At 46.7% G+C, this 10914-nt stretch overlaps 1 pseudogene; it reads left to right on the top strand.

Annotated features, from left to right (window-relative positions):
* The first annotated feature begins 7611 nt into the window (after positions 1-7611).
* On the top strand, positions 7612-10628 carry LOC101525645 (regucalcin-like; annotated as a pseudogene).
* Positions 10629-10914: the final 286 nt, after the last annotated feature.

Below are 10914 nucleotides of genomic sequence, written 5' to 3'. Positions count from 1 at the left end.
AAAAAGAAGATAGGTGCGTACCAGATAGAAGAAAGAAGAAGCAGAGAATGGCACTTAATTATAGGTCAAGAAACTACAACTTTGTGCTGAGGAACCAGTGAAATATGGAAGTTTTTTTTTTTTTTTTAATGGACAGTAGCTTGATCCCAGGGCTATTTTAGGACATTAATCTAACAGTGACATGTGAAGTAGACCAGCTGGGGAAATGCTGGAGCAGAAGGGCCAACTAGGAGGGCATTAGATGGGCAGGGTTGAAGGCTGGCCATGAACTGGATCAAATGGCAAGAGGAAAGGGACAGTGGGGCCAAATGGACAGAAGCATGGGTGCAGGTGACAGACAGCAGGACCAGATCCAGCAGACAGTGTGTGACCAAGGGAGAAACACTGACAGGAGGCAAGGGATTGCCAGAACCCTGTAACGCACTGGTGTTATGTCCACTCAGTGATCAAGGATAACAGATTCCGAGTGATGTGTATAAGATTCATCCTGGACTGCCATGGGCTTCGATTTCTTCATGTTTTCATCTGTAAAATGGGAGTGATGGGATGGAGAACCCTGTAACCGGGCCTGGTGTGCAGGTGCAGTGAAGCCACTGTCTGCATCAACAGCATCTTATATGAGCATCAGACTGAATCCCAACTTCCAATCCATCTCCCTGCTGACACACCTGAGAAAGTGTGTGGACCGCTGCCACTCACAAAAGGACACCCAGATGGAGCTCTTGGCTCCTAGCTTTGGCCTGGCCCTGTCCCAGCTGTGGAGTGAGGAGTGAATCAGTGGCTGGAATTGCACTTTCTCTCTCTAACTCTGACTTTCAAATCAATCAATCAATCAATCTTTAGAGAGAGGTTGGTTTCAGTGCTCATATCAGGTGACTCTTTGACGAAGAAAACCAAAGTAGAATAGCAAATCCTATGACTAGTTAGGTTTTGGTGACAGGAGTGGGCTGGGAAGGAGTGCCCTTTTCGGAGGACACATATTCCTAGATCTGGGTTTTCGGATAGAAACCAGAACCACAAAGAAGGACCACGCTCATGGAAGAACACCTGCTGAGGTCAGTGTGGACAGGTGCAGTGGCAGGAGCTGGCAAGACAAATGGGCGGCGCCCAGAGGATGACGAGGACTCACATCTGTGAAGTCACACTTGTGCTCACTGGCGTCTGTCCTGCCTCATCGCTTGGTGTGGCTGGCATCCTCCTCTCCCTTACTCTCCCTCCTTTCCTTTCCCCTCTCTCCCTCTACCTCTTTGGCCTGGGCCAGCCCCTATTGCTAATGGGTATTTAGAGAATGGACCAATAGATAAAGGATCTCTTTCTCTTTCTCATTCTGTCTCTCTCTGACTTTTATACAAATAAATAAAATTTAAAAAAATGTTTATGGGCCTGGCACGGTAGCCTAGAGGTTAAAGTCCTCATCTTGCACACACCAGGATCCTATATGGGTACCGGTTCTAATCCCGGCAGCTCCACTTCCCATCCAGCTCCCTGCTTGTGGCCTGGGAAAGCAGTCAAGGACGGCCCAAAGCCTTGGGACCCTGCACCCACGAGGGAGACCCGGAGGAACTCCTGGCTCCTGACTTCAGATTGGTGCAGCTCCAGACTTTGCAGTCACTTGGGGAATGAATCAATGGATGAAAGATCTTCCTCTGTTTCTCCTCCTTTCTGTATATCTGACTTTCCAATAGAAATAAAATAAATCTTTAGAAAAATTAAAATAAAAAGAATGTTTACTTCAACGTGCCAGAGTAGTTTTATGTAACAATAAAAAAAGAAAATTGAGGTTGAATTTTGTGGGTTTTTTTAATCTTGTATTTTTTTTTAATTTTGAATTTTGAATTATGTGGTATAATTTCGTATAGGCTGGAATTCCCCACGAAACTCCCACCCCAACAGATTTTCCCCTTTTTATTACAATGGTGCAGTCCTTCCTAAGGAATCATAATTCCACCAGTCTCTTATTTAAGTGTACCCCAACATTGTCGGTACAGACAATGTCAGACAGTCCAGCATCCCATTGTTGTGGGTTTTTAAAATTTTCACTTTTCTAATAATTAATTTCTGCCAAATTCCACAAAAGCATATAATCATGACAGATTGGAAACAAAATAAAATACTGACTCATCATCACAGATAGAGGGAAAAGCACTCGGTGAACGAATGGAAAGCACTTCAAACAGGACCTGGCACTTACTGTTTAATAACTGCTAGCTAATAACCATAGCACTGTGTTCTGACAAATGGGGCTTTCACTCCAAAGATACATGTGGCTGCGATTTATCTTCTGTGTCATTTTAAGTCCATCCTCAATTCTATTAAATCTCTCCCACAGTGTGAGCCACTGAAGGAATGGCTGCCATCCTTCATACTCATCCATCATACATTATCAGATGCTAAATATTGTAACTGCAGGGGTCTGCCAGCTCAGTGCACAGCTACTCTGGAATCTTACACCATGCCCCAGCTGCCTAGGGTTGTTCTCCCTCACTCATCCCCAATAGGGCAGACCCCCTGGAACACAGAGTCCCCCCACCACCACCCCAGGCCACCCCATGCCTTCCTAGGGGGAGGGCCAGCATTCCCTTCCTAAGGGACAATGCTACTTGAGTGCCTAAGCCTTCAGGGTCCTCCCAGCACCTCCTCACCTTTGTTTGATAGAGCAATGGAGACTGAGACTTCAAATAGACCAGACGCGAATGCTGAAACGGCGATTCCTCTCCCTGATTCTAGGCTAGCAAGGCCCTGACCCACTGCTCCTCTGCTCTCTACCCGCTGATCTGAGTCCTGTGAGAATGTCCCTGTGGCCTTTAGCATGATCAAAAGCACAGGGAAGAGCTGCATGCACAGCCAGAACATCTAACACAGTTTCCTGAGGCCAGGCTTGGCTCACATGGCCAAGCACCAAACAGAAACATCTGGAGCAGCAGGATGCAAGTCCTTCCTTCGAGAGCCTTCCGTCTTTCCAGCTGGAGCTGGGGCTGATCTTTGAAGAGGCAGGGCACAGGGCTCACATGCTTCCTCTTTATTGGAGCTGGGGGTGCCTCTTACCCACTTCATCTTTCACATCATATTAAAATTTCTTTACCCCAGAGGAATGCAAGTAGATTCCTTTTGTTAAGATCTCATTAAAACCTGCTGTGGCATGTAATAATTTGTTCATAGATGGCAGTGTGATTTGGCTGCAATTGGGTTTTCTTTCATATCTTCTTAGGTCTTATAATTGTGGCCTATTTCCAGGGTATTTTGGCTGTCACTGAACTGTGACTGATACTAAAGCCACTGGATGCCACTGGGTGAGCATCACACATTGATTTCACTAAGCAGATGTCTCATTTGTTTCCTTCTTTCTTTCCCTTCTTCCTGTTGCAAACTGCTTCATCCAAGGAAAACACAGCTCTTTCTATACAACCAGAACTAATTCCCAGGTATTTTCCCTACCCAGGGTTTGGGGTAAGTCTAACAGCTAAGGGTCTCTTCCTCCAATTGCATCCACACACAATCACCAATGCAAACTGTTTAGATTAAATAAGAAAAACTGCTTTCTAAGTGTTCAGTCAAAAGGCTTTGGTTAATTGAATGCTGAGCAGAGAGGGGTGACTCGTATCATTTTAAGCAGTGACTCTTTCAGTTGTAGCACTGCAGAAGATGGATCAGGCACAGGTAAGCCCAGAGGCCGGGATACTGTTTATTGTTGGAGAAGCACAAGATAATACACGCCTAAACTGAGCCAAGGTTAGAACGATGGGACAGAAGGAAGGGATCGGGAACGGAGATGGTGAGAAGGTTCAAATTTTGTAGGTAGATATTGGACCACAGGGATGAAGAAACTGTCCGAGAAAGTTGTCAGGTTTGGGGTTTAAGAGATCAGATGGCTGCTGAGGCCCATATAAACAATGCAGGTAGAAGTGCAGGCCCTGGGCCCGGCGGCGTGGCCTAGCGGCTAAAGTCCTCGCCTTGAAAGCCTCGGGATCCCATATGGGCGCCAGTTCTAATCCACTTCCCATCCAGCTCGCTGCTTGTGGCCTGGGAAAGCAGTTGAGGACGGTCCAAAGATTTGGGACCCAGCACCTGCGTGGGAGACCCGGAAGAGGTTCCAGGTTCCTGGCATCGGATCGGCACAGCACCGGCTGTTGCGCCTCACTTGGGGAGTAAATCATCAGGCGGAAGATCTTTCTCTCTGTCTCTCCTCTCTGTATATCTGACTTTGTAATAAAAATAAATAAATCTTAAAAAAAAAAAAAAAGTGCAGGCCCTGAAAGGAAATCTGATTGAGTTCAGTTTGGGCTTGCCTACTCAGTCCTGGGTGGGAGGACCCTGAACTCAGACTGTTGGCCTTACAGTTGCATGTGGAGGCTGGATGATTAGAGAGTACTGACATCCAAGACTGAGTTCCAGCAGGTTCCAGCTTAGTAGCTGAAATGGGAGCACCCAGAAGCAACTAAGAAAAGACAGAAAAGCCGAGGACTGAGCAGCATGGGAGGATAAGCTGGCATCTAAGAGTGGGGAAGTGGCCCGAAGAACTGAGTACAATCTTGGAAACCGTGTGACACCCCAGGATTGTAACATCTCTGTATCCTCACTGTTTTTTCCTGGTGGCAGATAGGGACCCCAGGCTTGTCTATTAGGACAGCAAAGAGGACAGATGATGAGCTTAGAAGTTAGATTTACATAGAAGAGGTCTCAGAAGATGAGTGTGTGTAAGAGACCTCTGTGAGAGGCTAGGAGGACAAGTTTGTCCCTGGAGGGCTCTGGGATATGGGGAGGGGAGGCAAGGCCCTGGGATGCAGGCCTGGAGAGATGCAGGGAAGAACATGTCCAGCCTTAGCCAGCCACAACTGATGGCTTCAGATTCCAAGGCGGTGCCTAAAGGGCTTCCCGTGTGACAGACATGCGTGGTGGTCTCATGAGTAACTGAGAATCGTTCCGTGCCCCCTCTCAAAGGACGGCCTGGAGACCTGGGGAGAGAAGAGTTGGGTTCGCCCTGCTTCAGAACCTTCCTGACTTGGAATAAACCATCCCATGAAGACATGCATCATTTGGTCGTTATGGACAATACTTACCCAGGGCACATGGTACGTGCCTTAGCTCTGCAAACTCCAGGATGATTCTACACTTCTACTTGTTAAACTAACCTTTACAGGACTGTGCCACAGGCAACAGCTGTGTGCAAACTCACCATTCCTTATTTCTCTAGAAGTACATCTCATCTACTCTGTACTTTGTCTACACTCCTTTTCCCTCTACTCTGTCTCAGCGTCTCCCACTCTCATCCTCTCTTTCACCATAACTTTTTCACAGGACAGGTTTTCACACCAACTGTGCCGATTACACACCACAGGACCACCATACACAGCTGTGACAGTTGGCACCATGTAATTCCAGAGTCATGTGTGGCACTTCCAGGAGATAACTTTCACTGGACAGAGGCAAATATCCTACTTGTTCCAAGTGTATCCTGGTAGGCAATGGCGGTTAAACTCAATGTCAAGTTGCCATTAAAAACGTTAGTTGACATGATGTTGAAAGTCCTGTGTCAGCCATTTTCCTGAACCACCCTCTCTCTACCTTCAAAGCTTTTCTTCTCCACCAAAACTGGCTTTCCCACAGAGATTTTTACATATGGTAGAATCATTGTAGCTCATTGAACCTGTGGAAGTTTCTATCTCACAAGTAAATAACTGGCAAAATAGATCCAGCTCTTTGGAATACAAATCCTGCCTGGAAATTTTTTTTTAAAAGATTTACTTTATTTTAATTGGAAAGTCAGATTTATAGAGAGGAGGAGAGACTGAGAGGAAGATCTTCTGTCTGATGATTCACTCTCCAGGCAGTGACAATAGCCAGAGCTGTGCTGATCCGAAGCCAGGAGCCCAGATTCTCTTCCAGGTCCCCCTCGTGGGTGCAGGGTGCCAAGGCTTTAGGCCATCCTTGACTGCTTTCCCAGGCCACAAGTAGGGAGCTGGATGGGAAGTGGGGCCAATGGGATTAGAACCGGTGCCCATATGGGATCCCGGTGTGTGTAAGGCAAGGACTTTAGCTGCTAGGATACCGCACCGGGCCCCTGCCTGGAACTTTTTAAACAACAGATCCCTTGGCTACAGAGGCACACAAAATGTGATTTTGTTCATGAGTGTGTTTTCCTAGAAGCTAATAAATGGACATTACTTTGGAATGGATATATCCTATTACTTAGTTTCGTCCCAATATCACTGGCAAAAAAAAAAAAAAAAAAAATCCAATTGCTGCCTTAGCAAACAGCTGAATTCATTATGTCCAGCTTCATGAATAATACCCTGACGAATTCTTGTTGACACAGACAGAATGCCAGTCTCCAAGGAACGACAGGGCTGCCAGAGAAGGCAGCTGGGCCTGCCACAGTCCCTCCTGCTGCTCGTATGCTGTCCACTACCCAGAAACCGCCTGCTGCTGTTGATCAGGTGATGGATGCCGACTCATGACACCTCATTATTTCTGAGACAAGGAGAAAGAAAAAAGGAACCCCAGGAAGGAATCATTCTCAGCTGAGGTTGGGGAGAAAGGTGCTTCACAGCAGCGGATGAAAGTCTGCGGAGTTAACCACACCTGCCATCACCCAGGGCGCTGCAAACGAGGTCAGGTGATGAGCCAGGTGCACGCGGCAACCACTGACTCTTGGGCCAAATGGGCTCACTGTAGGACAGCTGGTCTCCTAACTCCTTTGGGGCAGAATCATCCACACCCTCATACCAGCCTGGGGAGGGAAGACCTCCCTAGACTACAATACAATCAGTCACCTCGTCGCTCCCTATACAACTGTGTGGAACATACTTGGAAAGGGTTCCTGGATTTCAGGGGTGACAACCCTGGAGAGAAACAGCACCCTTAGACTTCCAGGCAAACTCCAGCAATCCGTAGTCTTCAAGAGAGGCAGCTTTGTCCTGAGACAGAGCGTGACCCTGCAGGACTACCAGGCAGGTTCCCTGACCAGCCCTTGTATCCCTTGTTGTACCCATTTTCCTGACAACTCCCAGAGCCCACAGAAGGCAAGTGGAATCTTCCCACCACGTGAATGTCCTTTCCCTTTTCTCTACAAAGAGTTCATTGTCACAGTGTACATTAGTTTTAAGGTGTGGTTCCAACTGGGTATGTCCCTATTGGCTCTCAGCAGGAGGAAGAAGTTGCATTCTATGCTGTCATCCTTGAGATCCAAGCAAGCAGAGCCTAAGCTCTTCTCTGAAAACTAGACCCTTCAACTGCTTGTAACTACCCCTCTTTTGTAACCCCATAGCAATTTGTACTTGATGGTCACTTTACTCATTCTTTCTTTCCCTAAGTATCTACTGAGCTCCTGCTATGAGTGAATCAGGAACAGTTCTAGACAATAAAGACACAATTCTGAACAACACAGGTAATACTTTAATTTCATGGGTTTACCAACTAAGTGAGGGAAATATTCCATTAAAATGATCCACCAGTCACTGCCGAGAATGAGGACCAAAACTCTAACTAGAGAAAGAAATGGTTTCCTGTCCGGATCCTCAGATTCAGCCTTGGTTCAACTTAAACCGAGAGGCTTCGGAGGCATTGAAAGGAATCTCCAGCCTGATGAGCAGTGCTCTTGTGGTTGCTCCAAGTGCCTCCCAGAAGCCTCCAACCCCCTTCTCCTTCTTCAATCAGAATCTGTCTCATAAAAGCACAGCTGCTGGACTAGTGCCTAGGTGTCAATGCCCGAGTGTCACCTTTTAGTTATTTTCAAGACAGGTTGAAGAGGAAGTTACTGAAGCTGTGTCTTGTGACCATGTCGCCCATTAAGATTGGGTGTGTTCTGCCCGAGAAGTGCCACTGCAGTGAACCTCCAGTGAGGGAAGCATCAGGCCCTCTGCTCTTCGTGGATATCACTGGGAAAAAGCTTTGCCGCTGATGTGTGGGCTGGATAGTGGGGTTGGGTTGGGTTGAACTAGGTTTCAGTGCCCATTGACATGTATGAGAGCTGAATGGAATGTGGAACAGTCTGGACCAGTCTGCCGTAGGTACTGGCAAGCATGGGAAACAGGGCAGGGGGCGGGCCTGGTGGGTCGTTCTGAATAGACTGCAGCTCCCACTGGTTTGTGGGAGGGCCGAGTGTGTGGTGGGCAGAATCAGGCTGGACTGCAACACCCAGTTGTTTGTGTGGAAGAAATGGCTGAAAACAGAACTGACCCAGCAACTGCAACCATCAGCATATGCATAAGCTGATCGGGACAACAGATTGTGTAGGGCCCTGTATTGGCAAGCACACACAGAATCAAGTCTTGGATCACCTCAGGCGAAAGTTTCTCTGGGGATCCCTCTAACTGAACTGCTGATCTCAGAAACCCAATCAGGAAGAGAACTGCAGGTTCCATGGTCTGACCATGGAGTGCAGGTGTCAAAGCCGAGCCTCCTCAGAAGCTCAGGCGGAGCAGTGGACAGCATATCCAGATGCACATGGAGGATATGGCAGTACATTGGAGTCTGCAGAGGACACCTGGTATCACAACAGAGAATGAAGGACAGAACAAATCAATCAACTACCCTAGCCAAGTGTTGGCAGTGAAAATCGGGGCAAACAGAGACTCTAAGGTGAACTATGTCAGCCAGTGGATTCTGGAGAGATTTCATCATGCTTGGAATGGCGAGACTGACAACAATTCAGAACTGTTGGGACTATCAAAACCATTTGAGCAGGACCCTCAGAGTATGCCCCACATCAGGGACCTGGGGTGGGTGGAAGGCTGGGTATGGCTTCTCCCTTTCTCTCCCCCTTATCCCAGATACAGAAAATAATAATAATAACAAAATGAAACAATGGTCTTCCCCACTTTCCTATAGCCCTTGATCCATTGTACCCTAATCAACTATGTAAAGATTATCAAAATAAAATAATTACAAAAAAAAGTTTTGCCAGTGGAATCCACTGGCAATCCAAGGCAGTGCAGTGAATGACTGTCTATTCACAGCAGCCCTGGTGTCCTCGGTGGCCGTGTGCCAGTCCAGAGGCTATGTAGCTTGGGATATTAGTTAGAAGCTTATCCACTGGGATAAGGTTCTGCACTGTGAACTTAGAAGATCAGTCATTAGTTACCCTGGCCACAGTGGATAAAGCTAAGAAAAACAATCGATTCAATGATGGGAAGGTAGATTCTGCAGGATGATTTTTCGTTGGTACCATGGCCAAGAAGACGGCCCCAGCAGTGCTTGAGTGGCACCAATGATCCCTGCACGTCCTCTTTCCTGACCACCAAATAAAAAAGAACTTTGATCAGGTGGACATCTCCAACGGTTTGGATTGGTCCCTAGACCACAAAATCTTCTATTACATGACAGCTTGGCGTGCTCGGTGGATGCGGGACAGATCTCCAACAGCTGGAGCATTTACAAGATGGAGAAAGAGGAACAAATCCCAGGCAGAATGTGTATGATACCGAGGGGAAATTTGGGGTAGCCTGTTACAATGGAGGAAGAGTGATTGGCTTAGATCCTGAAACAGGAAAAAGACTTCAAAGTGCGAAGTGCCTGTAGACAAGACAACTCCATGCTGCTTAGCAGGGAAGGACTACTCTGAATTGTATGTGACCTGTGCCTGGGATGGGCTGGACCTCGGCAGTCTTTTATGACAACCTGAAGCTGGTAGAATTTTCAAGATAACTGGCCAGGGTGTCAAAGGAATCGCTCCCTATGTTTATGCCAGAGGAGTAACAGGTATTGCTTCGTGCCAGAGGAAGCTTTGGAGACAACAGAATTCTTGGACCAAAATTGCAATCAGTCAGTAAAATGAAGAAAGGAGGTAGTTAACAAGACTAAATTGCAGTCTCACTTTTTAAAAAGTACAGCCTTTTTTAATAAGCAATGATAACACACTATGAGACCGTTTGTAACATGCAAACAAACAAAAAAAAGTGTTCTAATATCTCCCAGCCTCTTGATTCTTCAAAAATTGGTTGAGAGGGTGTGGAAGTGACAAGTGGGACAACTGTTAATCTGCATTCCGTAGTCAACATCCCTAAGGCTTCAAGAACAAAAAAAAAAAAAAAACACTAAAAAAAAAAAAGAAATAAAGCATAGCTGCTTACCCAGGAATAAGAGCAAAAGGCATCTTGTTGCAGTAATTCATACCAACATGTGAATGGCTAATCATGCCACAATCCTCAAAGTGGTTTACTTTTTCTAAGAGCTTCCTCACTAACTCCAAAGAGCTTGTAGATTCAAAGGCCTCATTGTACCGGGAAGAAGGAAGAAGGGCTAGGGGAGGCTTCTACTTGGCTGGAAGCTGGGAACGGCCCGAGGACAGGGCCGGCCTCAGGCTTGGGTGCTTGGTGACTTCGACCAACCAGTCTGATCAATATTTCTGGACTTAAGCAGAATGGTGAGATGGAAAAGGGCCAAAACAAGGGCACAGAAGCAAGGTAAGTGAAGGGAGAGCAAAAGCAGGAGCAGAAAAGGAGGAAGGAAGGAAGGAAGGAGAGAGCCAGAGGGCACAATAAGAAAGAGAACTAAATATGCTCCAAATTTTCGTACACTTTCCAGTTGCTTTTGCAGTCAAGGCTCTCAGAGAAACTACAGCCAAAAGGAATTTATTTCCAGTAAAACTTCAAAGTGCCAATGAAAATGCAGCCAGAGATAGTGAGCCCTAAGGACAGATATTGATCAAAGCCATTCATTTCTGTTTTGCAGCATGATGCCAGAGAGTGGCAAGGGAGGACTGGCCACATCAAGCAGCTTCCCCAAGGGACGCCCCGTGGTCATCTTACAGTCACAGGAACTGAGGGGCTAACGCTGGTAGGGTTATAAAAATAGGATTACTGTAGATTCAATATCACTAAACAGAAGGCCACTGTGGAATTTTCCACTGAGGCCGAATTAAAAAGGAAACTTGCAAAGGAAGTAGAAGTCAGAAGGCGGGGCCACCAATTTTCTCTA

This window comes from Ochotona princeps, chromosome 10, assembly GCF_030435755.1.
Source record: "Ochotona princeps isolate mOchPri1 chromosome 10, mOchPri1.hap1, whole genome shotgun sequence".
Taxonomy (NCBI): Eukaryota; Metazoa; Chordata; class Mammalia; order Lagomorpha; family Ochotonidae; genus Ochotona; species Ochotona princeps.
Note: the sequence above shows the minus strand (reverse complement) of the source record. Positions and strands in the feature narration are given on the sequence as shown.